The sequence below is a fragment of the Lagopus leucura genome, unplaced genomic scaffold (genome assembly GCF_019238085.1).
Source record: "Lagopus leucura isolate 7727_CA_CO unplaced genomic scaffold, USGS_WTPT01 Super-Scaffold_100019, whole genome shotgun sequence".
NCBI classification, from domain to species: domain Eukaryota; kingdom Metazoa; phylum Chordata; class Aves; order Galliformes; family Phasianidae; genus Lagopus; species Lagopus leucura.
Window position 1 is genome coordinate 6,939,395 of NW_024962273.1, and position 27,899 is coordinate 6,967,293.

General features: G+C 45.4%; 1 protein-coding gene across 2 annotated transcripts in view; it reads right to left on the reverse strand.

The window, feature by feature from the left end:
* GPR39 (G protein-coupled receptor 39) overlaps positions 1-27,899 on the reverse strand; it is a 65,987-nt gene that overhangs the window by 5,038 nt on the left and 33,050 nt on the right. The window lies entirely within an intron of this gene.

A 27,899-nucleotide genomic window follows, 5' to 3' on the forward strand; every position in this document is an offset into this window, starting at 1 on the left:
CGTGCCTGCAGAGCCCAGGAGCCCCGGTGTTATCTGGAGACTGCACAAGTGACAGCATCTCCACCTGCAAGTAAGTGTTTGAGCTTATAATTCGTGGAACAGTGGTGCTGATATTGCAGTGTAACAACAACTACAATAAGTAGACACAAAAAGATGCTCGGCTAAACCCACTTACACAGCTAAGCCAAAGTCAGGAAATGCCACATTCAATTAATAGTTTAGTCTAAAAAGAAAAATAAGACAGTCTCTTTTAAAGTGTACAAATTCAACAATTTAAGTTTGGGAATTGTTATTGTAACTTCCCAAAAGTGCATCTTATAGTATTAATTCTTAATATGTGACAAAGGACCATTTAAGTAGTAAAATAAACGCAGCGCTAAGTGCCAATAATAAATAAGCATCACTGGCACAGCACAGGAGCTTGGCAGCCATCTCTCCCTTAGCAATACTTTTTATTGCTCTGAACATTCCTCTGGGCCGTAGGGGACTGAATTAAATTCATTATGAACTTCACTGGGAAGGATTTTAAATGCATGCAGACGTCTGGTAGGGTAGAGAGGGCTTCCTTCCACTCCCTCCCACACTGCACTTGTTCTTCTATTGGACTGAAATATTTTTCTGTCTTTTCTGCGCCTGAGCGCTTAAATCTGTGTAACAGCGGCTTATAGTCCTACATTTTCCCTCTACCCCAGCCCCTGCCAGCCTGCCCACAGACCTTGAAGTTGTCTAAAGATACTGTCACTAGGAAACGCCAGGAGCATCCTTCATCTGGCTGCCATGGGCCATTACCCGAGGCTGACGGGGTCACCCCTGCTTGCCCCCATCTGCCTACGAGGCCCAGCCCTGCCCGCCCACTACTGCTCCACACACACTGCTTGGATTCAAGCAGAGTTAAGCCTCAAACTTTGGTTTTCTGTAATTTAATCAATAGTGCAAAGGAGGGTTTCCAACATCTGCTTGTAAACTGACATTTAAATGGCAATTGCCTGTGGAATGCAGGCATATGGTTACTGAGTTACGACTCAAGTGCAGGCAGCCAGGCACTTGGTTCACAGGGAGTTGTTTCAGCACTTGGGACACACTCACACACTTGACCCCTTTATACTCAAAGGCACAGCAGAGCATGAACACCCCACACCTTCGTCACAGCATCTTCCCATCACAGGTAGCAGCTTCCAAGAGACGAGAATACGAGCCCATCCCTCTCTAGTAAGTTCACCATTGCCATGCAGTGCTAAGCACGGAGAAAGCTCTTGTCCCTATGGGATTCTGCTAACTGCAGCTCTGAAAACCCAACCACTCACTTCTGTGCTCGAGGTGGTTAGCAGCTCAGTCACAACCAAACTCCAGACAAGAAAAAACAGAGACTGAATTGCTAATTGAGAATGTTACTTTTGGGAGGTGGGTTTGGGGCGTGTATTTATGTATGTTCATTATTTTAACCAGGACTTGGGAATCTTACTTTTCACTGTAAGCATGGACAAAAGCCATTCCTCTGCTGTGGCTCCAGCCTGCCCTAAAAAAGTGCCTAGCCGCAAACTGCACCACACAGCAGTTGCTGAGATGCACCTCAGTGCAGCTCCATGCAGCACTGCCTCCCAGCTGCCTGCAGTTGGCTGCATGTGACATGACATGCCAGCCACCATATGCTGCCGTGTCTACTGACGATTGCCACTTAAATGTCAGCATCCAAACAGCTGTTACTGAAGTTGCTGCAGCTCTGCCTCATCCCTGAGCAAGGAAAGCAAGGCAGCTGCCCATGTGGCAGCAGGGGCTGCCCCATCAAGGTGCTGCCTGAATATAGCACTGGTATTAATGAAATCACCCAAATACCATTTCAGCCACACTCGGACACAGTGCCCCACGTACAGGCATGAGACAAGTTCAACCTGAGGCCTGGCCCACTCACCAGTGCCCCATTCACACTCTAAGATCAACCTTCCGTAGGCAGCAATTCCCTGCAGCTCTCAAGCTGTCAGCCTGTTCCCCTGGCTCCACACTCCCTCACAGGATCTGTGAGCGGATCTGGCTCAATTGCAGTGGCACCGAGCAGGCAGGCTATAAAACAAAGGTGGCTCTGCTGCCCTTTCTGTCAGTGACAGGTCACATCACCCAGAAATCAATTGCTCAGCCCTGCGCCCAGTGCTACAACCATCAATAAGGGATTTGCTTGAGTGGGGCCTGTGCTGCATTCCGTGTGCGGGATAAAGCATCTGATGAAGATTAAAAGAGGAAAGGAACATTAATATAAACCTCCCTCACTCATGCACATGCAAGTTTCCTTGCTGAAGGACAAACATCGCAGTAAAAGTAAGCACATATTGATGGATGTTGAGGTGAATATAAAAATGTATTAACCTGAGAGATAAATATTGACACTGCTTTGTCTGTGTCAATATTTAGTTCAAGGGACAATAAATTTTGATATTCGCCGAAATGAGTCGATACATGCATTGCTACATACATTTTGTATGAGCTCCACCAACTCTGCTCCTTCCATCCTCAGCTTGCAGACTGGAGATTTGCCTTTCAAAAATGCTTCTCTGCCAGGGAGGGTGGTAATACACCAAGTATCCCCTTCCAGCAGTGACTACAGGGTGTGTTTTGAGAAGGTACAGCCAGCATCAAGCTCCCAGTGATAAGGCCCAGCCTCTATTCCCAGCTGTGCTGGGAATGCAGGGAGCGCAGCAGGGGCCGCAGACAAACCTGCACACAGCTCTGGCAAACAATGCTTTGCCCTTCATGGAATGAGTTGGCACTGGCCAGCAACCAGCTGGCTTTGTAAATGCAGCCTGGGAGAGTTAACCTGTGGTCTGGGTCACACAGCTGGAAACCACATCTGGTGAGAGCTCCCACATCGGGCAGGGATTCCTGCAGCCTGCAGAGAGACCTGGGGCCATCTTGTGCTCACAGTGCTCACCCCAGGGCTCACAGGTGACTCACTGGTGTCAGGACACCAGGACAGTGCTGTCTCACAAAAAGGTGCAGGAAATGAAGGGCACAGACAAACCAGCGAGCTGCCTCTTGGTGCAATAAATGATATAAAACTGCAAAGTTGTAATAAATAGGTCACTATTGAGGACAGAGTTGTCTTTCTCCCAACTGAAGACACCAGAAATGGTTTCTCTGGATCACATATGCCAAGGCAGTGCAAGCATTCTTCCTGTAAATGTCATTTCCTTCCTTGAAACAGAACCATATTCATGTGTTGAGTGGTGACAATGCAGGGAATTTATTTTTATCCCTGAAAAGCTTCCGCTAGGAGCAGGAGCTGTCAGGTGCACTGAGAAGAACATCACACAACTGTGAACCTTCTGCAGCTGCTTTTGATACCTGATCTCACAGGTGACTGTTTGCTGGTGTAAATCCTCCAGGCTCCCCCAGACATCCACATGGGCTACGAGCATCTCAAGTCGTCAGGGAACATAGAATTACCCAAGACACAAGCAGTAACAGTTCTACTTCTTGGCAACTTAAAACATCTCACAATTACCTTCAGTTCTTAGCAAGGTCAAGTTGTGATTCTCAAATATTGTTAAATACTGTCATTTCACAGCACAAACAGCAGCAAACAGCTACAAACACTGCAGGAAGGCTCATGACAGAGGTGCTGCCTCTGTTTGAATGTGAGCAGTGCCTGAAGTCGCAGTGTGTGCTCAGAAGACATCTGCTCACTGCTCACACATCACTGGTGGAAATCATGTTCATGTTAATACTTACAGATCATGGTGAGGACAGTACTATAGCATTCTACAGCAGCAGCAGCACCTCCCCACACAGCTCTTGCCTTGAAAGGGCAGTTATTTCTTCTTCACGCAAAGATTTGTATTTCAAACATGAGTTTATCTTGCTCCTTGGCTTCAATATTCCAACTGCAAGGGCACTGTGCCCACACTGGCACAACTGATACCAGTGTGGCATTTGTAGCAGTGATCCACATGGGGTGCCCACCTTTCCTTGGGGTGCCCACCTCATGTGTTGTATCACTAACAGCTCCAACATCCTGCGCCAGCTTTGAAGGCCTTCATTTTCATTTAGTCCAATGCTTCCCCCGTAGAGACACAGCATTTAAATCAGGGCTAATTTAGGGGAAGGACGATCAAGAGTACTGTGGAAATAGACACAAAATCACCACCCAAAGACATACTGTGGTACAATAAATATACTTTAAATTGCTCATCTTTCAGAATTTTAGCATTCCAGCTGTCGGAAAAAACATGCTTGTTGGAAACAGTTATTTCTGTACTGAGAAAATATTTTTAAAAAATGCTAATATGGACACAAATGTGTAGAAGGCAATGGGCTTAGTTTTTATTGATGTTTCTTCCTTGCAAAACAAATTTCTGCCATGGTTGCTTTGATTTCCTTTTAGAAAGACTGAAGTCTTATTGTCCTTCTACAGTGGCAAAACAATGGAAAAATACATTTTCCATATAAATCTCATTTAAATTCAGCGTTCTAACTAGCAAACACAATTTGGAATTGAGAGCTTTTTTGTTTTTACATTACAAACCCAACCATCGCAACGTTAAACAGCTCATCTACTGCAGTTCAGCAGGAGGAATCATTGAACAATCCGCTGCAGAATACAAATACAGAAACAAAGCAGCAGCTCAGCAGATCCACGCGGTACTGTGAGCTCCGCCAGGGACTGAGCTGTGCATTATATGGAACCAATCGCCTTAAGGGGAATCAGCAAAGCTCTTCCTAAACGAAAGTGGTGCTACCAACCTCCAAGGCAGACTGCTGTACTGAAAGCACTCAGATGAAGAAAACTTGCATCATAGCTAGTGTGATGAAAATGGAATTATTGAAGCACAAATGGTAGCAAGATGAGGACTGCCAGCTGCTTTAAAAACCAAACACAATTGGGGTTTATGTGCAGCAGCCCAAGTGAGAACAGAAACCAAGGCAAACTGCCACAGAAATTACATGCAGCTCTCCAAATCTGCACCAAAATCTGCATGCGGGGAGCGGGCACACCGACCACCTTCCCTTTCTCACAACAGCAAGTGTTTCTGTGCTCTGAACAGATTCCTTTTCAGAAGGAAAACGATAAACAAACGTGGTCTGAGCAGCAGCCAAAGTTCCACCTGTCACCAGCACCCGTTTACGTTAAGGTCTGAGGAAGAGCGCAGTTTGCAGGAAAGCTGGGAAAGTTTCTTACCCAGAAGCTGTCCTGTGAGATAATAGAGACTTCAGAGTGAGAGGCCACTATCTGATGGAAGGAGCAGAGACAGCGGGCACCTCAGGTTCCCTACTCACAGCAGCTGTTCCCAAAGTGCAGGTGGATAAAGCCCCAGTATTCCATCCTGACCCCTGGAAGCACATCCTAGCCGGGTGCTAGCAGAGGGCATGGAAGGCAGCCATGGCACAAGCAGGCAGTTACAGATTTAAGTCAGGCTTGCCCTTGGATAATTCCGATCAGAGCTATGGTTGGCAGTGAAGGCAGCAAATGCCCCAGCTGTGCCCTGCTGCTCCCTAGCGTCCTGCAGGAGCAGGGCCCTCCTCTGCCAGCACCTGCTCCTCACTCTGCACACATTTCAGTGCCATTGAGAGAAGCATACTGAGAGCAGACGTGTCAAAACTTTTCTCAGTCCTTCTCAAGAAACACCTGTGCAAGACAAAGAGCACCCCTCTTTCACCACCACCTTCCAGCAGCCTAATTCAAAGCCTAAAAGCCTCCCCATGCCAGGTGAGAAGGCGAAGGTGCTGTGCAAGGCAGGACAGACAGACACCCGGTCACAGACCCACAGGCGCACTGCTCAGCCTGGAACTGTGCCGCCCGGTCAGAGCAGCATAGGGCCGTGCAGGGAGCACCCCAAAGCCAAGCAGCTGTGTGAGTGCAGGCTCCATTCTGCTCCTCGGTACTCACTGAAGAGATCAGCTCATTTTCCTGCATTTGAAGTAAACCCCCTTATAAAGATTTTTCACTTAAGGAAACAGCGCTGTTCCTTTCTTTATGCAAATCTTACAGGGTACGTTTTTTCAAAAATAGGATGATTTCAGGGGCAAGTGAAGATGTAGGGGATTTTAACAAGGACCTGCCCTACAGTGAGTTACAGAACACTCTTCCAGCCCAATGCAGCAGGCACCAGCTTTGAGCACATGGGACTACAATGATGGAGCAAAGGCTTTTACAATTACCCCTCCAAATGTAATAAATATATGACTGTGAAAGATGGATGACTAAATATCAGCATTCCCAGCAAGTATAAGCATTGAGAGACTTCCCTATGCAACTTAAATTCAACTGCTGCTCCTCAGTTTGACCCATACTGCCACAGAAATAAATGCTCCTATACAGCTTCAGCCACTGCTCTGCCCTGTTAAGGCAGCCAGGAGCCTCTCATCTCTTATCCCCATTCCAGAGCTGTGACATAATGTTTCCTACCCAGACCTACCAGCTCAGCCACCCTGGGAGAGATTTTCAAATTCCTTCATCTTGAGCTCTGTACAGTTTTCACCTACTAAATAGGGAAGCTCTCGCTCCCCAGTGCTAATAGAAATAGTTAAGAGTTAGAAACTGAAACAAAAAGTCTAAACCACCTCCTCCTCTGGCAATAAACTTCTGTAACCGGTAACCACAGAAGACAAGGGGCTCTCTCAGAGCTAACAGACTCGCTCCTGAAGGATGAGGACCTTCAGGACCTCAAAGGACCTGGTACCACCATGGCTGCCACTACAAAGCCCTGGGCACATGGGGCAGCCAACCTCTGGTGGCAAAGCCCTCACAGCACAGCCAGGCAGGAGATCTGCCCCAGGGCACAGGCAGGAGCCTCAGCCTCTTCCCTTTATGCAGCTGGAACACAAAAGGTCCCCTGATTCTCTGCCACACAATCTGCAGGGAGAATCTGCCATCTGCATCATCTCTGTAACACCCCATGACATCTTCAGAAACAGATATTTCTCCCCCACTGCTTTCCATTTACCTAAGTTAACTGTATTGGATACACACAAAAAAATACCAACCTGCAGAGGTGGAAACTAATTCCAGTTAGGTACAAACAATCATGTACATCAATAAACAACAGGCAATAGCATGGAGCAGAACCAGATCTAAGAGGGCTGCTGCACAGCACAGGAATTGCACCTGTGCCACAATAGGGTCCGGTGCTGACTGCAGCCCAAGATGGATTTAATTAGCAGCTGATCACGAAGTCTAAAATTACTTGCTTTTACCTTCTGATAATAGGAAAATGGTTTCATTTCTTACTCACGTCCCCGTGTCTCTACAATATACTGCATTACTGCTTAAATTCCGTGTGCAGTCAATCACATTACTACGCCCTACAGGAGGTTTTCAGTAAGTCCTTAAACCCAAGCACGCAGCATAGAAAGCCATCGCAGGGTACGAAGAAGGCTCTGCTTAATTTTACATTCGTTATTTGGCCAAAATAGTGGTTGTTCTGCACTCAGCCTCATACTTGTAATAAAACCCTGCTCATATACTAAAGAAACATTTCATGACTGAATAATGTGCCAATTGAAAAGCAATCTCGCTAAGCTACAGGAAACCTCTTGAGTTGCCAGTCTGAGCAAAATGAAGCCTCGACAAAAGGAACCGCTTGGAAACTAAATGAAAATTTAGCAAATTGGTCTGAACAAGACAATCTTACGTACAATGCTATGTTTTCAGCAACAAGAGAGAAGCCTGCTAGAGATGGCCTCTGCAAAAAAAAAAAATAAAATCACACCAATAAATCAAAAGGCAGTGCTACTGTTTGTTTGCTCCTTTTTCTAAAGCAAGATATTTCACTTCATAATGGGAGTGCGGGTAACTGCAGAAAGAAGACAACAGGCACCCAAAAGTTGGATGTTTTCTCAAAAGAAGGTTCTTTCTTTCATTCTCACAGCACGTTCTGTACACATGGCACCTCAGGAGCCCCTCAGCAGGGCAGCACTCCCACTGGTGCAGGCTGGGCTCAGGCCTCGGGCAGCCCACATCCCCACGGCACCATCATGGGGCTCTCGTAACAAGATGAGCAGCAGCAGGAACTCCAAAGGACACTTGACCCATCCAACATTTTCAGAGAAAAAATTTGCACTGTACATGCAGATGGAATAAGGTGCTTTTTTTTTTTCTCATTAAGTGATACTTAAATATGCAGCCTGTGCGCTGCTCTCCCACTCTACTTGAATTAGTGATTTACACTGACAGCTTACTTTCAGTTCCACACCTGGAAAGGAGAGATAAATCAAACCATAAGCTGGCAACAACAGTCTCAAAATCGAGAGCACTTTACCCCAGAGCTCCTCAGAGACTGCCGAGCTGGCACTGCCTTACAGCAGGTCCAGCACAACGGCAAGTTAATGACAGAGCCAAACTGCACGGGTGCATGCATCAGCTCCTTGTTTTACCTTGAAGAAAGAGAAAGAAGAAAGAAGAGAGAAGAGAAAAAAGCACCGCTCTGTTTCAGGAACAAATGAGCATCAGCAGCCTGTTCTCAGGAGCACAGAGTGCACCTTGCAGTGCACTTTGCCCTGAGCCCAAGAGCTGCAGGCACCTCTGCAACATGCAAAGCTCAGGAGATGGGGAAAGCGATGGGGACTGAGAGCCTCTCACGAGCACTACAGCTGAAAGCCTGAATCTGAGCAAGGTGGGCAGCAGTGCCAGGAAAAAGGGAATCAGAAAAACCCCAAAGCCAGAAAAGAGAACAGCAGCACAGAGACCCCTGCACAGCAATGGAGCTGGACTCCTGACTGCTGATCCGATGTGGGGCAGTGCCCCAGCACACAGTGTCCCCTGTCCCGGGCAGCAGGCTGCTGCTCTGCAGTGCATTGTGTCTGGGAACTCTGATGGTTTCTTGCAGCACCTGCCAGTTCGAGGAGTTCTTTAGCACTGCTGTGCTCTGTGGCAAAGTGTCCAAATAAATACACAGAAGTGCTCTCAAGCCAGAAAGCCTTCCAAGAAACCAACAGATTTCCTGCTCGGTGCAGATCCAAGCAGCTCACAATTTGGGATTTGGGATTCAAGCACTGGGTACTTGAATGTGGGGTGTTAGCCGCCAAAAAAAAAAAAAAAAACACACACATAAAGTTCAAGCTCTCCTCTCTTGAAGCTAATGGAAAAAGCTCTCTTAGTATGCATGTAGAAATGCCTGATAGTTGTAAATAACTTTTTCTGTGTTTAGCTCATATATAATGAAACAGCAGTGAGCAAACGCAGCTCAGTACTCAACAGAACAGGATGCTCCAGCAAATGCATCTTTAAGCTCGCGTGCGAGTCACTGCCTGAGTAATGGCCATCAGTGACAAGGCACCAGTGTGACACACACTGCCTGCTTCTTCTGCAGCTCCACAAGCGAAACAGGAGGCTGCTCCCTCTGCCAGGGAGGAGGTTCCTGTGTTCACCAAATGGAAATGCAAAAAACTAAGTTTACTTTGGATTAGAAAAACAAGACCAGAGGTGGAACACAGCCACGCTCTATGGTTTAGTTACTGGTTTAAGGGGCTGCTGCACGGTGCCAAAGCCACACAGTATGGGTGAACCTGCAGCTCAGCAAAGCATCACAGCCTTGTGACACCAACCTCTGCTGAAATAGGAAGACTCCCAGCACTAAGGCACATTCTGGGCACCCCACAGAAAGTCATTCCCTGCAGCAAAGCATCACACATCGCAGCCTTGGATCTGCATGTGAAGCCCTTCCTTCCAACCTGCAGCATCACTGCAGCCCCTTCCCACAGCCGGCACAGTCACAGCATGCTGACACATTTCTTTTCAACCATCTCAAAAACAGAAACCAAACCTGAATCCCTACCCATCAGGAAAAAACTCTCCAACTTGAAGAACGTCACCATGCTTGTTAAAGATTTTACCAACGACAATTAAACGACTTGAAAACAAAGTAGTGACAGGTATGTTTTTTCAAGATCACTGATCTTTCAACTAGGGGGAAAATATCCCAGCTTTAATTGCACAAAGCTGCATATCATGCTTCCCTCTCTCGAGATTTCATTACAGGTCTGAAACCAGAGAATTGTACTGCCAGCTCTTGCCTGCTCTTCCAGCTATTTCTGGTTTTTAATAATTATTCATTAATTGCACACTATGATAAGATCCTTGCTGTTTTGAAACATTTTCCCTCTGGCCCCCATACTATTAAAGACCCTGATTGCCTGCCAACAGCGTAAAATTAAAAATCAAAGCACTACCTCTGAAAGGTTTAATATGTGCCACACTGAAAGAGTTTCTACAGCTTACAGCCATGTAATTGCATCACCGGCTAACTGCACAATCTCTCTCAGCGTTTGAAATGTTTTCCTTTGAAACATCAGCCAGCTGAGAGCAGAGGTTTTGTTTAACGCCCCAATTTACTTCCCGTGCACGCCGGAGAGCTGCACGGCTCCTGTGTCCTCCCCTGCTCCTTCCCTGCCTCCCTGGACTGGTGCTGTGGCCACCTTTCCCTGATTTCCTCTCTTTCTGGAAAAGGATGAACTTTCCATCCTTGACCAATGGCCACACCAAGGAGTGGGCTCACCCCATCCCTGTGGATCAAACCCCAGGGGCTCCAACAGAGCAACAACGCAAGCTTGTGGCTTTTCACTGAATATACTGAGCACTCTATGTTATTTCAAATACAACTCTGATTTCCAGAGCTGTATTTCTTCAGCTGAAGGGTCACACAGACAGGAGGTCATCTGCGACCAGCTTAGTCACACCATGCAGCCCGAATGAATGTGGGCAACTGAGTTAATCAGATCTGGTCAGGCAAAGAGAAGCAAGGAGATGCGTCCTGCGTTGATTGAGGTACAGTCCAGGTATGCCAGAAGGGAATAAAGATGCCCTTCACACAGTTGGCTGCTGTAATGATTTCAATATTAACAGCACTCTTTCCCAGAAAAAGACAATTTTCTGCCTACGGTTTTTTGGATCTTGCGATTATCACAAGTGCCAAAATTGGCTTAATGCTTATAAAAGCGTACCTTAGCGAGGTATTCCTCTGCAAGCCCTCAAAGGAAAAGCCTTTAGTCATTAGTACCTGCACACACACCATGAGGTACTTTTCTTCTCAGTCAGAGCCTTTGTACCCTGCAACCCAGGCTCCTGCACCTCTGAGGACAGGGCAGGGCTGTGCCAGAGCTCCCACAGCTGCTGGTGCTGCCCATGGACTGACAAGGGGCATGACAGAGGTGAGGGGAAAAATCTGTAAGCATCTTTAACATCTTGGCTGGGCTCAGTTTTAAAGACCAGACGATGGAGTCTAATCCAAAAAAAACAGATCCATGTGTTTCAGTAGATGTGGGTTGTTGTTGTTGGTTGTTGTTTTTTTTTTACTTTGATGGGAGTTTCTGGAGTAGAAAGTCAATCTGTGGGCATAAAGGGCATTTCCCCAGTTTTGGAAAGATTTCCATGCAGCCTGGAGCTCCATATGGTGTGTTCATTTGAAAGCAGGAGATCATAAGGTAGAGAGGTGCCACTGAAGGACAGAATTACTCAATGAGAAACCCTGAGTATACATGGAGCACTCCCACTCAGGGTCAGTCCCTGCTCCTAAGCAAAGCCTGTGCAGAACTTTCCTGAATGCAGACCTACACAGGTGGTTATTCCAGGTGTTAAAATGTGCTCCTAAGCAGCACACACAGAGGTGTTTTCTTTCTCTCTCCTTTCTTTTTTCTTCTGTTACAGAAGCACACATGGGCTAACACTCACCTGGAAGCATCACTGCATTGAAAAGAAGACTGAGAGGAGACCTGATCCATATCTAAGGTGTGGGGGGCAGAATGGCGAGGCTGGACTCTTTTCAGTGGTGAGTGGAGACAGGACAAGGGGAAACGACCGGAAACTTCAGCATAGGAAGTTCTGCACCAATGTGTGCAAGAACTTCTTTACAGTGAGGTGACGGAGCACTGGAACAGGCTGCCCAGGGAGGTGGTGGAGTCTCCTTCTCTGGAGATGTTCAAGACCTGCCTGGATGCCTTCCTGTGCAACCTGGTGTAGGGAACCTGCTTTGGCAGGGGGGCTGGACTCGATGATCTCTGGAGGTCCCTTCCAACCCCTACAATTCTGTGATTCTGTGATCACAAAACCCCTGTCCTACCACTCATGCTTTGGTCAGCAGCAAGGAGCAAAGAATTAGCAGAGATATGTGGGATGAACATCCTTTCCTGCTCCTCACCCCAGGAGCTTTGAAAAATTAATAGCTAGAATACAAAGCTGAAGTGAGAGCACAGGGAACATGCTCAAAGTAACATCCAGGTTCCTGTGGACACAGAAGGAGAGAGAGGCCCTCTGCTCAACACACACTGTCATCCTGCAGCGTTTTCCCTTTGCTGTCACATCCTTTCCTCCCATTCTGTGTCTGGAAGATGTTGATTTTACCCTGAGGGTACTGCTGGTGCCAGAGGTGTTCACCTTATCTGCAAAAAGCAAGCCCCTTGTGTCTTGGAGAGAAGAAGGCTTGCTTCCCAGTTGCAATGTCAACTTTTCTTTGCTGCAGTCTGGCGCTGCTCACACAGATGAGCTGCAGATACCAACAAAGCTTGGGAGAGAAAACAGAGCTCTCAGCAGGACTCGGTGAGCAGGCTGAACTTTCAAAGGCGTATTTGTACCTGCAGGACAGGCTTAAGAAGTACCCAGGAATCCTACACTTCCCACAAGAAGAGTAATTGCTTTCTGGGGCTATTTTAAACTATGAACATCGGCCTTTCTCACATTTTTCTGCATTGGATCGGCTGCCTTTTTTCTTCCCCTTTTCAAAAAGCAGCTGTGAAAAATCTCTCCTAACTTTCCAGTGCCATAATGCTGAGAGGCCCTCGTGTCCCCATTAGCCAGCACTATCAGAAGAACTGCACCACTTTTTTTCTTCTTCTGTTTCAAGTGCACACAGAAAAGGACAAAAATGTGGGTTCTAAAACATGGAATTCGCTGGCCTGAATAAAACCTGTGCAGCACACTGCCCAAATAACCATCTGTGTGAACCCTCACATATACTGCATGTTTCCAAAAAAATTATAAATCCAAAACTTGATTAAAAAATGTGTTTCTGGCTCACGCAAATCTTTCTGTTCAGTCTATAACCCAAGGAACTACATTATTCTCTGATTAATGCTGATGAGTTTTTGATGAACCCAGGAAAAATACCAACAGTTGTAACACATCATAGGTAAAATACCATCCTTTTTTTTCTTTTTTTTTTTTTAATATGCTTGAGAATGAGCTTGAAAGATGTCACTATCTTAGTAGAAAACCATCTAATGGGATGTGTATGCTCAGGGAACCAAGTAGCACAGTTATAATTAAAGTTTCATTATCATTTCCATTAGAAAGTAGTTTCTATGGGATTTGATTCAACAGTAAAAATTGGTTCCGTGATGATACTTTGTATGCAAGGTCTCCATAGGTGTTAGAAGCAGTGGGCAATTCACAGCACGCCACAACAAGGCTGTATGTGCAGGATGGGGCATGGATTTTACCCTGGTAATGCCAGAGCACAATATGGAGATGGGAAGTATCAGCAGTTGGCAAGAAGACATCCCACTGCGTGCACACAAACTGGGCTCACAGGAGGTGTCTGTGTGAGATTGATGAGGAGGAGCAAAGCACTTTGAGAAGCAAACAGGAAAGCCTTCATAATTACCATTAAACACAACTCACTGCTCCAGTACCAATAAAACCATACCCAGGTCACAGGGGAACGTGCTCCTGGCTCCATGTTGCTGCTGGCTCAGCCTTCTCCTGGCAGCTCCAACCACAACGATGTTCAGACCAGACATATTTGTTGCAGGGAGGAATTTGAGGCTTCCTGCCTCCCTTGCTCAGTCCTCACATACTGCAGCTCTGCAGATCATTGGGGTTTTGTCACCACAGCGTAACTTGGAGGGCAGGTTTCATCCACAGCCACAAGAGACTCTGATACAAAGGCATTATCACTGTGCATTGGTACAGCACTGCGACACATTCAAATGTGGAATATAAAGATACAGAGGGGGAAAAACACCCAGTGGTGGACCAAACACTTTTTGGGTGTATGAGTATGGAGTCACTGAAGTGTGCTGCACATCATTCTGGTGTGCAAAGCCTCAGCTGGGAGCAGAAAGCAGTGCCTGGAATGGAGATTGGGATTTCAGATAAAAGATCTGAAAGAGCAGTTTGGAAGGGTGAATTGCTTATTAGCTGAAATGAAATTAGCTGAAAGCTTTATCAGATTAAAAAAGTAATTGAAAATGTATCAGTATTTAACAGAGACTATGTACAGGAAAACAAACCCACAGTAAACAGTGCAACAAATACCCAGGTTCAGGCATTCACTGATGGCAAGAGAAGCTTTATCCACCTGAATAAGAGGAACCAGGTGGCAATACTGCAACGAGGTGAGGAGTGAAAACTTGTTTTAGATTTGAGCAGTTCATGCAAAATTAATGTTTCACTTATTCCTGAGCTGAGAAGTGCACGCTCCACCGTATCGCAGTGCCAGCGAGTGTCCAGGGGCACTGAGGCTGTCTTTCACACCAGGATTAAGTTGCATTTATAAGGCAGCATGTATGAGATCATTCTATTAAGAAGTCATTGCACCTTTTAAAACTATTCATCACAGCTAATCCTGTCCCCTTAGTAAGCATTCAGTACCAGAGGAGCTCTCTGTCCACAGGTGCACTTTGCTAATGCAACACTGATGTGATTTCAGTGAGTGGGAATCGGCAGCAGCGGAACTGTTGTGGCAGCAGACACCCAAACAGCCCTCAGCCATTCAGGATGCAGAAAAATGGCACAAACCACGAGGTGTGAATCCAAGCAAGCCATCACCTTGGCTCCCACCTTCACCTTTCAGAATGGAGGTGCTGACATTCACAGCAAACCGGGCTTTACCAGGCCAAACCGCATCCACAGAGCTGGAGAGCTGATGGGGCCATTGAAATACTGGCTGCTCATTCTGCCTGCCTCACCAGGCACACACAACACACGCACACCACCAATCGACAACACGGAGTCTTGTGGAGCAGACCAGCCCTATCCTCTCCCCCTGGCCATGTGTGTGGCTGTGGTCAGCAGTGTCAGGTTGGGTTCTCCGCCCAAAACATGAGTTTGCTCTCCTTGTCAGTGGAGGGCATTACAGCACATCTTCCTGAATAATTCGCTGTCTGTCTCTGCGTGCACACTGTGCTGACTTTCCAACACACCGCACTAACCTCTAAATACTATCAACATTCCCAGCAGCTAGCTTTACTTTATGTCGCACTGCTCCTTTGTTTCTTTTTAAGTGTCGCGGGAGACGGCGCAGATATTTTACTGTCTCTCTCTTCCAGCGACACCAAATGCCACAACATTAGCGTTATTAACATATGCATTAGCTCAGGCTGATCCGCTCTCCCAGCTGCTGCTCGCAGCTCCTGGTGAGAGGCTGCAGCAGTGAATCTGATAGCGCTAATGAGGGTGTTAATGAAGTTCCCGCAGTTGAACGCAGCGCTCTGAGAGGAGCACTAAAAGCATATCTCCTGTAGCCTTTGAAGCCACGATGGTTTGTGGCAATTGACTCTATTTATTTATTTACTTGCTCACCATTCAGCGTAAAATTCCTGCTTGGGAGGAAAAATCAGCAAGAGAAATGCACGTGGTGGAGAAATGACAATATTGCAATCTATTCTGAATGCAAAAGAGGAGAATTAAAGTTAATTAGAAAACATCTTCCAGCTGGACCTTCGCCAGCTCCTCTCTGCCCTGCAGAGGGCTGCCAAAGCCTTGCTTCCCTTTCATTAGCTACCTTTCTGCTCTTACTTTCCCCTACTTTGTCCTCAATACATTGTTTCTTTCACTTTTATTGCTTTAATAACATAGTTTGTTAGTACCCTTCCAGATATTACTCCTGCAATTTAATTAAAGCCACATTCCAAAAAAATCAATCGTTGCTTCTCTTTATAAAAACGTCCCCATGCATCAAAATATCTGAAAACAACTGAAGAAATTTGTTTGTTTGTTTGTTTGCTTTAAATAAAGGCCTTCCAATTGGACCAGGAGTTGTTTCCATGGCAGTCTGCAGCTGCACACGGGAAATACAAAAAGACAGTCCCTGAGATAATGCAGCAGGGAGCCTCCTATGTGTCCTTATGAAAGAGAACGTTAAAAGAGGTACCAAAAAAAAAAAAAAAAAAAAAAAGATAGTATAAATAAAAACAGCAGTTGGCATTGCTGTACAAAAAAATCCCTGCAATCTCTAGCAATGCAGCCATTAGGCTGGTAATCACAGTTCCATCCCTCTCCTGTGAGCACAGTGAGAGCCACTGAAGTGAATATTGTTCAGGGCTTTTTTCTGCTCCCCTCCCCAGTGAACCAAATAATTGTAAGTTAGTTTAGCAACATTTCTGCTGCACTTCTGTTCGATTATATGGCAACTGTGCTGGGGTTTGTGCAAGGGAGACCTCAGTGCTCCACAGGTCTCCCAAGCAACCGTGCCATAGGAGAACAGGGTCAGAGAGGAAAATGCTAAACAAGTATTTGATTTCCTGTTGATTTCCTCTGACAAACAAATCTGCATGCAAACATCTGGGTTTCTGAGAATTCCTTCTTCTAAGGAATGGATTTGAAAAGATAACGAAGCTTCGAAAGTCATAGGATTTGGCCTCAGAACTCATCGGCACTCCATGCCCACCAGCAGTTGGGGTGCTTCCACCTATTGATGCTGGGCTCAGAGAGAACTCAAGGTGAGACAAGGCATGGGGTGCTGATGAGCTACAAGCACAACGTGCCACTGCTGAAAGCCACCTCCTGCTGCTGGATGGGTACAAACACCTCCTGCCAAGGCAGGGGCATATCTCTTGCTGCAGATTACCTCTCAGAGGGTCCCCCCTCTGCTGCAAGCACAAATTCTGCTGCTGTTTCCCCACTGACAGCTTCCATCTGCCTCTGCACCAGAACTGTCCCCATGTGTCCCAGCCTGTCGCTCTGCCATACGCCTGGATGTCAGCTTGCCAGCAGTGTGACTGCAGCAAGGATTGAGCCCATCACCACGATCTCTTGTCTGGATCTTCTCAGACCACCAATGCTGCACTGTCTGCCTCCCCAGCCCCCAGCCCATGGCAGATTTGGTCAACATCACTGGGTGCCTGGGACAGACCTGAGCTCTCAGTGTGCTGCACTCATTTATTTTTCAGCCTTTGCAAATGTTGCTGGATTTGTTTGCAACCAAAGTGCTTGAGAGATCTCTTATCCCAGCAGCTGAGCTGAGAGCTCAGTGCTCTCCCTTCTGCTTTACCACTGCTTGAAATGAAAAGAAGTGATGGCAGCTAGGACGTAACCTGCAGCCTGATTCTGCTCAGCACTGACCCCTCAGTAGCAGGTGGGACATTGGTGCCCACAACTCCCTTGCCCATGGCATTCTTATCCATTCCTTGGTTTCAATTAGCGTTTAGCCCTGTCCCAGGCATCTCCTCATGCTATGAACGCCTGCAAAACTCAAGTCAGCTTCCCTCTTCCAAAACCTCATTGGAATTTTTGCACAGTTTGGTTGTTTACACGTCTTTTTACAATTCAGTGCTGTACCAACAGCGGGGCCCCAAGGGCAACACTTCAAAACTCCCTCGCTCTCTCTTCCCAACATGCCTGTGCCAGAGGACAGGGCAAACCCACAGCACCAGGAGACAGCTCCAGAGTAGATGAGTGCACAGCCAGAATGCTTTGCGCCACACCAGCATGCAAGACACAGAAATACAGAAACACCAAGGTTGGAAAAGACATACAAGATCATCCAGTCCCATCACCCACCTATCACCAATAGCTCTCACTAAACCATGTCCCTCAACACAACATCCAAGGATTCCTTGAACACCTCCAGGGTCGGTGCCTCCATCACCTCTTTGGGCAGCCCATTCCAGTGCCTGACCACTCTTTCAGAGAAGTAGTATTTCCTAACATCCTGCCTAAATCTCCCCTGGCGCAGCTTGCAGCCATTCCCTCTAGTTCTATCACCAGTTACACGAGAGAAGAGGCCGACCCCCAGCTCACTGCAACCTCCCTTCAGGTAGTTACGGAGAGCAGGAAGGTCTGCCCTGAGCCTCCTCTTCTCCAGACTGAACAATCCCAGCTCCTTCAGCCGCTGCTCATATTAAGGCCTGTGCTCCAGACCTCTCACCAGCTTTGTTGGGCTTCTTTGAACCCGCTCCAGAGCTTCAATGTCTTTCTTGCAGTGAGGAGCTCAAAACTGGACACAGTACTGGAGGTGCGGCCTCACCATATCCGAGTATGGGGGAAGATCACTTCTCTGTTACTGCTGGCAACACTGTTTCTGATGCAAATTCACAGCTCAAATGCAAAGAGCTCTTACACACCGCAGTCAGTTAGACAAGCAAAATCTTCTACGACCTACGTAAACAAACTGCACGCTATAAAGGCACATCCTTTGTGCAGAGGATTTTTTCTAAGCTTAAATGTGGTTGCATATAGATTGCTTTCTTCTCACACACTCTTTGATCTGCTTATTACACCTTTTTTAAAATAAAGATGAGTTTGGGGACCAGCATTAGATTCTGCTGACAGTCACAAGTAGTGTACCATGTTCAATGTAAAATAAATCATTGTCTCAGATAAGCTAATTATAATGTTTACACAGTAATCATAGCTGGAATTCCAGCATTACGGTACATTCATCATTGTTTGACTTAATTTCCGAGACCTCTTAGCCTGGGAAGAACCAGGCTGTTGATTTGCTTTTCAGCAATTCAAAAAGCAGACTCGGAACCTGGAATTTGTTTTCTGTTGTTTAGCTATCGCTGTGAACGCTGAGAGATGATGAATGAAGGAGAAAGAATCACATCCTGCAAGGTGTTGGTTTTCTCCCCATCAGGAACAGAGGTCTTTCCTCTCCACGCTGTGCCAGTGGCAGATGCCAATCACATCCAATTAGTCTCACAGGATTCATTTCAAACTTGCATTCCCACGTACAAAACTAGAGAGAAGGTTGTGGTGTGTTTTTTTTTAGCAGCCAACTGCTTTTTCCATTGAAACTGTCAATCAGTCAATCAGAAGGGAGGGACCTGAGAGTGATGGCTCAAAGGAAAAAGGGTAAAACAATTTATAAGTAAGAAATTGCTTTCTCTATTCCTTGAAGTGTCTACCACTATGGTAAAGAGCAAACAGTAATGATTAATTTCTGGGGGTTTTTTTTGGACAAGGCTATGCTAACACCTAGTGTATGTGATGGCAGCTTGCTGTCCTTAATCACACTGTGACCTTGAATGCTATATATCCCCCAACACTTCCAGTTCCAAACAGCCAGTATTTTTTTCAAAAAGCAAGTTTCAGAAATGAAATTAGAGAGAGAGATATGGCCAATGTCCTCCTAGTGACCAAATTCATTTAGCCCATGGGATTCATTTTAAAATAGGGTAAATAAAAAGGTGCCCCGGCACTAACCTGTGCATTTAAGGTTTGATATGCTTTTTGGAAAAACAAACAAACAAACAAACAAACAAACATCAACAACAACAACACTGAATCAGAAGAATACAGCATTTCTGTCCCCACTGCAGTTTAGAAGACATTATTAAATATAATATGTAGAAACACAGCACTAGAGGGACATACAGGTCAAGGAGCCCAACCTCTTGATATTGGAGACAACCACACCACAGAGTCCCTTCAATAAACCAATTAAAATACATCTACAAACTAGTTAAGTTTTTGCCCCCAAATCCCAGTGAAAGACTGTTCCAGAACTTCACCCTTTTACTGATTAAAAGCTCCTTCTAATTTCCATCTGAAATTTATTCACGGCCAATTTATTATCAATTTGTTCCTGTGCCAGCACTGTCCTCCAGCTGAACTAGCTCCTCTCTGTCCCTGGTGCTTACTTCTCTGATGTATTTATAGACAGTTCACATCCCCTCTCTACTCTCATTATGCTGGGACAAATAAGAGCCTGTTCTGAAGCCTCACACAACTGAACAACTGAAAGCCATCCCTGCATTCGTCCAACATCCTTCCCGTTGGAGTCCCTTTCTCAAATGCCCCGACTTTTTCCTGGCTTCATAGGAACGCTCATCTTGGACCACATCTGCCTGGTAGTTAAGAAGCCTAAAGAAAGCCCTGCAGATGTAGATAGCTCTGCTCTTGGCAAGTTATGAGTTTACAGCAGATATACTTGTTGTCGTCCCCTGTATCTTCTTCATACGAGAACCAAGTGCCTTATAACTACAAAAACCCAACATTGTAAACCTCAAAGATGATGGTGGGCAGACACTTAGTCAAAAAGATCTGGGATGAGTAAAAATTGTGAAGGTCCTCCAAGCCTGGGACAATCAGTGCTTGTGTTATACAGGAGCCCCAAAACCTCTCAGGGCTCAAGTGCCAACCCTAGCGTGGTGGGCGGGAGTTATCATGGGCACCTGAGCACATGGGGTACCACGTGGCTACCACGACTCCCCAGCTCATTCCAGACCGTGGTCTCTTCTGAACTGCTAGGAGTCTCTGAACAAGTCAGGAATTGCGGTGCGGAGGTCCTGCAGGGCAGGACAGCTGCAGGGAGGAGCAGGGTGGACTTGGTCCTACAGCTCCAGCTTCACCAGGGTTTCAATCGCAGCCTATGGATACTCCTTACGCACTACGCTACTGAACATTAAAGGATATGGATTGATATCAAACATCAAAGGAAGCAGTACAAATCATCCTTTTAAAGCCTCTAATCTGAACACTGTAATCTGTACCGCAATCTCCTAGAAATCAAAAAGGTAGCTCACTCTTGGGTCCTCACTGCACCTGTATTTCTACACCATCCTCGTACAATAGCTCTCCATAGGTCTTGTTCAAAGCTCTCCGATTCCTGTAACTCTGCACATGCTTTTTACTCAGTGGTTGAGTATGATAAAGTTTTAAGAAGTCCATCTGATTTCTCTCTCATTACTCATTTACTTCAGAGGAAAAAAAAATAGGAAGAAAGTGTCCTTCTGAATTTTAAAGATCATCAACAAGACTTTGCTTCCTGTCAATTTCCTTTTTCTTTGAACTTCTAACATTTACAGCCTTTAACACTGCAACCTTTAATAACAATAGCAGAAAAACCCGAGTCCTGTCAGACAGCGGTCAAGACAAGAGGGTCAGGCACAGTTTAAGTGCGCTTGTATCCTTCTTCCAACACCAGGAACTGACTGGGCCTTCAGTGGCCTTCGGAAGAACTCCACGCTAAACTCCAGGCCAAGTAATCCAGCAAAAGAATTGAGCTGAAAGATTTAATGGGCTTGGGATACATCCTTGCACACTGGGAAATACTTGCTATTCTGCACTCAGGAGGACCACAGCACTTAATGGAGGCCTTGGAGGTGAAAGATTAGACAAGGGAAATTGGTGCAGTGACAGCGGAGCCAGCTACTTTTGTAAAGATTTCTTCAGCTCCCTCTCAGACTCCTGTTATTAGTAATGTAGCACCATAAATGCGAAGGGCATCGGGGCTAACCTGCACCTGACTGCTACAATTCATGACTGAGGTCTTTAAAATCCCTTCCATCTGAAATAATAGCTGTTCCCCCTTGGCTGATTCTTCACACTTTTTTTTTTTTTTTTTTTTAATTTTCCCCTCTTTTCTCAAAGGTATTTCAGATTCATAACAAATTCAGCAAGCAACAAAGTAAGTTGTTCAAAATATAATAATAAAAATAGCACTGAACAGGCCCATCTTTTCAGAAAACAACTCGGTCCCGCTGGGACCAGAACTCCAGATGATTCTTTGGCAGGGGTTTATTTTCTCCATTTCCAGAACCAGAAAAAATATTTATTAAACCTACATTTTTATAGGAATATATGTAAATTTTTGAACAGAACTTTCCCCAGTAAAAGATTCTCCAGTCACAGGGGAAATTGCTTACGTAGCCACAGAGACAAGCTCAAAATAGCCAATACTGTGGAAGTGCAGGCTACATCACAGGCCTGGCTCTGCTCTTTAATGTTCTGATGTTTTGAAACGGAAGACAGAATGAAGAGAAGCATTTAATCTGGGTATACCTCCTGTTGTTCCCCACTTTATTAAGAATTTTTGGTTCTAAGTTTCAATCAAAGCCATCCAGAACTGCAAAGAAACACTTGCCATCTTCGAATGTAAACATCTGTAAATTGATCTTGCTCATCCCAACTCAAAGTCAGCTGAGGAATACTACTGACAAACAAACATACCATGGCATCACACGTTGCACCAGAGCTGTCTGCTGAAGTCTCTGTGTTCACTTGCTTCTTGAGCACAGATGCCACTGCTGCATATTAATAATCCTAAATATATAAAATTCTCTTTCCTTTTGAATAAATTACTTTCCAGCCCTCGTTTCTCTACTCCCCTCAATTCACTTCCTCTAGATAAAGATCAGAGAGCTGCAACTTCTAATTCGTACCATTCTGACTTTGAATAAAAGAATTCAAAAGTAATATTCCAGCCTTAACATCTTGCTCTGAAAAGTTTAGTACAGCAGCAATTTTGTGGTCACACTGGATAGGCTGATTCTTCATACAGTCACTTACACTTCACAGTGTTTTCAGGAAAGAAGGCCAAACATCAAAGTTCCTGAAAACCTTTAAAGCATTCACCTTACAGTCACTGACAACGAAAGCATTTCAGTGTGAAAGGCATTTCTCAGTAATGAGAAAAACAATCTGAAAAGCTTCACATCAGGAGATGGATACCAGCAACAGCTGTTTGAGGGAATGTGCCAACTGAACTGAATTCAAGTCTTGGCATCATACTCAAAGAGGAAGTCTGTTTATACATACTTTTTTTTTTTTTTTTTTTTATATGAATTTTAAAGAAAAAAAAGAAATTGAAAGGCCACAGATTTTTTATCATCTACTTCCTCCATTAGAGTAAGCTAGGTAAGCCCTTTGAAACCACTCACCACCTCACATCTCTTAATGGACTGGAGGAACCTTCTTCTATTCACTACATTTGCTACAAATAAAGAAAGATTAGGGATTTGGTTACCCTCCAGGACTGCTCCTTACCAACTTACTTTCCAAAACCAATAGGGCGCATCCACAGATTCAACAGCTCATGTCTAGATGTCCCTCTGCCACAAGGCTATAGGGCTAGAAGCTGGAATGTCTTTGCGGAAATCCTCGTTAAAGAATTTTCTACACAGACTGATGACAGAATATCAGATAATGAGCTCAAATCCTGGATGAGGACTTTGATACACAGAGTTAACAGACAAGGAACACAATTTCAGGTTTGATGTTTTCACGCAAACACCTTTCATAAGCACTGTTTTAAGTGCATAACATGCACAAAAGCTTCAGTGTAAGAAGGAACCTGCATGTGGGAACATCAAGTTAAGGGCTGTTTTTTCTTTAACTATCTACAAATACTTAGCAACTTTGATGTTTCAACAATATGTTTTCTAAACAACTTGCTTGATCTAAATCGGCAGCATAACATTACAAATGAACCCACTCACTGATGCAAGTGATACAGTTTTTAGGCATTTAGCTTCGTTAAAGCCTAACTCTCTCCATCAAGCAATTAAGGCCATTTGTAAATGTGCAAAGTTAATTTAGAAATTATAAAATTAAGGCTAATTGATTCAATTATAATAAATGCATGGATCAGTGGTTGTAGCAATCTCTCAAGCCTTTCTTTATTTCTAAGTTCAGCTTAATAGCACACTCCATCTCACAGTGGTGACAGCGTGGCAGGATCCATGCTCTTCAGCAGCGGTGGGACCAGGTTGGAAGGGACTGGTGATAGGGATAGGAGCCCAGCTGCATCCCTCCCTCCTCTCTGTATGCCCACTAGCATGGCACATAATTCCTTGCCTCCCAATGGCAAAAGGTGCTGGGAGCATACAGCCACATCATGGACCTAGAACACGACACCAGAGCCAACTGTTCCTCTCCCAGGCACCCATGCTATCATCCAGGGAGACTAGAAACCTAATTTTCAAGCATTTCCACTTATGCTGTGTTTTTTTTTTTCCCTTTCTTCTCCTTCAATTGCCTGCAATTTCTTTGTAGATCCAAGACCTTGGTGATTTTATTCTCCTGAACACATCTGCTTTTTCCCAGATAGAAGTCCTCAAAATCCTTTTTGCAATGTCACACTTGGTTACTGAGAGAGTGTTTTGAAGTGAGTAGAGGGTTTTAGCTTCAGAGAGTAAACAGCAGGAGATGATTAACACTTAGGGAGCAAAGCTGTTTATTGTGTTTTAAATAGTGCAGAAGAGTTTGGTTTTTAAATTGCCTCTAATTAGTCAAATGTACTTGTGTGTGCATGCGCACACCTGATCTCCACTTCACAAGCACCAAGATCCCCATCAGAGCTCTGCACAGAAGCACCACAATCCACATAAAAGAACGACTGCTTTTTTCTTCTACAAATACGTGCTGGGGTGGGCTCCACAGGTGAAGAGGCCACTGGGACCAAGCTGCCCTCACCAATAGCCAACACTTCCCTTCAGGCAAAGAGAAATGTGAGCAGCAGATTAAATCTCCAGTGGGTACGGGCAGTAGCACAAAGCATCGACTGAGCCTAGCTCTTCCTCTCTGCATTTCATACTCATTCCTAAGATGCTTTCCTTCAGGGATTTTGGTGAGCTGCTTGCCTCCTGCTGCACCAATTAACATGTGATACAGCAGCAGAAATATTGAGGGCTGGGCTCTCCTCCTCACCTGCCTCCACACTGGACCTTCAGCATGCCATTTGCTAGTGCAGGGCCGGCTGAGGAGGCATGCAGGTGAGTGCGGGCAGCTTGGACACCTGATGGCTGCACTCAGGTCTTGTCTGCACTTCTTCCATCCTTACCTTGCTTATGCCTACACCAGACACTACTCCAGAGGGACTGCTTGCTCTGCAAGTTCCCAGCTCAGGCTAAGGATAGCAGACATGCCAGAGCATAACACTGGCTGCCCACGGAGCGGCACACTGGCAGCCAATGCTGCTGGCACAGTGAGACCTGATCCTGACCCAGCAATCCCAGCTGCTGCAGAGCAAAAGGCAGTGCTGTGCTCACTGTGCTCACCTTCAGTAGACAGCCTGCCATGCCTTGGGTACCCAGCACCCATCCATGGCTGTGCTGCGCTGACTGGCAGAGGAAGCCCAGCAATAACCACCAGGCACTTACTTCAGACACTGCTCCTTCAGATCCCTTCCTGATTATAGTCATAGAATTGCATGGTTGCCACTCACCAGCTAAGGCTGTGCAGGGCCCCATCCCACCTGGCCTTGAGCACCTCCCAGGGATGGGGCACCCACAGCTTTTTGGGCAGCTGGTGCCAGCTCCTCACTGCCTCTGAGTAAACATTTTCTTCCTCACGTCTAATCTAATTTTCTCCTCTTTAAGTTTTTGAGACGAGTTTCAGAAAGCAAAACCCTTACCCACAACAGCTGTGGGGTGTTTGTTAGCAGCAACATCTATAACCTATTCCACTACATCCCTAATGGGAAGAACGTGGCAATATCTCACTGACAATAATCCAAGCAGCTTAAACTAGATCTTTCCATAGGCAGCAAACCATCAACTGTATTTGTTAGCCCTACAGGTACCTGATAAGAAGCAAATTAAAATAAGGGAGTTCAAAGAAATGGGAAATGATATTTAGCTGGCTCATATTAAATAAAGTTTTTGACTCAGGCTCGCTGGAGACTGATGCTTAAATTGCTACAAATGGAACTGCCATAAAGACAAAAGAGATTATTAAATCTTTGTGCCAATCACTCAGATATAGAACGAAAGCTCTGCATTTTGAAAGCATCTTTCCAGCAGTGAGTGAGTGAAAGATATGCACTATATCTAACATTAAGACTTAAAAAGCCTTTTGGTATCCATTCAAATCATCCGGAAATCTATTTCAGAGATGCTATGAAATGACAACGACAACCTCAAAATACACATTTGAGAGAGGGAGGAAAACACCTAAATAGCGCAGTCTGCATTTATGTGCAGGGACATGACAAAATAACCATTTTTCTTAAGACACAAACAAAACAAAAAAAGCCCTAAAATACATTTTAAAACGGAATATAAAATCAGGAGAGGCCTGGATTTATCCAGAGAAAAACCAGTGGGAAATCCAGGTATGAGTCCAATCCAAGTGTAACATTACTGTGGGGCCAGTGCCCCCAGTCTGGATGTGTGGGTGTATGAAGCCCAGCCCCAGTGCCACAGCTATCAGAGGTAGGATAGGCCATGCATAACCACCCCACTCATTTACTGTAGTAAAATATGACAGTTGGACAGGTTCATGGGATGCAGAATTGACTGTCACTGGCTGAATAAATGCAAGAGACAGAAAGGCAAGGTGGAATTCGGAGAGAAATAACAACTGGCAGGAGCTCCTGGTTTTATGCCTCTGAGTCCAAGTACTGGGAGGGGGTAATGGAGTGAGAGGAAAGTATCTCTGCTGATTTTAAGAAAATGCCTTTTTTTTTATATACTGGAAAACAAGGAAGGGGAAAATATTGTGAGGCTAGCATGCAGAATCCCTCCAACCTTCCTATACACTGCAGGAATAAAGTAGACATCCCCAACAGGACTTGACATATGTTAAATTTCCTCCATTGGCAGAGAACTGAAGAATAGGGAACATCTGTACAGCTCTGTAGCGATATTATCCGATACTCTTAATGGCTTCTAATTATCCTAATGATCCAGTCCTCTCCGTAGATTGGAAATGCACTACGTGACTAAGGTATGGCTGAAAAAAAATTATCTTAAAATTAAGAACCAAAAGTAATACAGCAAAGTTTGCTTTAGTGTCAGACCTCCCAGCACCACTACAAAGGCAGTTTTTAAATCCAGGCATCTTTACCACAAAAACCTGGGCTATGAACAAAGGGGAACGACATTGGAGATGACTTCTTTGAAAGGAGTGTGTACACACTCAGCTGTAACCTGTTGCTGCAAACATAGCTGCTTTTTTATTGCTCACACACGTATGTATTTTTTGGATGCTGAAAGCATGAAGCCTTCCACAGGTAACAGCCAAGGAACACCCCCAGTGCCTGGCAGCATGCCTGGTGTCACACCCTGCTTAAAAGCAGCACTGCACACAGCTGCTGGGATGGTGAGCACAGAAATTATTTACCCCATGGAGTCTAAGTGATGCACAGAGCAGCACTGAGTGCTTCGTGCTGTGCAGGGCTCGTCATAAATCAGGCTAAAGTAAATTACTGCTATCTTTTCGACTGTATCAAATGTGCAGTTATTCCTTTACAAATATGTCATAGGTCTTTTATCCAGGGTAGCATCAAGGTTAGGATGATTAAGTAGGCAACTTCATTAACAATGATAAATGCTAACAATGATAGAGAGGGATTCTGAATACATTTGCATAGAAGTTATGCTGAAAAGCTACCAATAACCTACCCTGCCTCTTAGTCACATACAGTCAGTAAGAGCTGCCTCCCAAGCTGCCATTTAACTACCAGACTTTCTGCAGTCCTTCCCCTGCCCTACCACGATGCTTCTGCACTCCTCTCACCTCTCCCAGCGACCAGGGAAAGGGGAGGCAGTGGGAGCTCCACACGCTGCTTACAGAAGAGTAATGAGGTTGGGAAGACAGAGCCTCCAGCTCCTTTTCCTTCCTCCTCACCAATGAGAACAGACCTGAGGTGCAAATTACTTTGTGCAGCCTGGGATCCCTGTTGCATTTTGCAGAGGCAGTGTAAGCAGGAGATGAAAACAAAAGGTGCAGAGACAAGGATCAGGAATGCTAACATTCAGAGGGTTGTGGCCCTAAGGCTCAGTCGAGCTCCTTCCAGCAAGTAGGCCAGGAGCTGCTAAAAGGTTGCTCCAGACTTATAGCTAGTTGAATTCTCCTGTTATTTGTAGCCTTTCAGCCCTCTATTTCCCGTTAGCAATAGTGCTTGTCTAAATCAGGATTTGTATTTACTGAGTCTGACTCCTGAGCAGAGTTCGAGCTCTGACTGGGCTGCTGAGACCACAGCTTGGGCTGAAGAGACAAATCCAGCCCCACTGAGAGGAACAAGGCTGCTAGC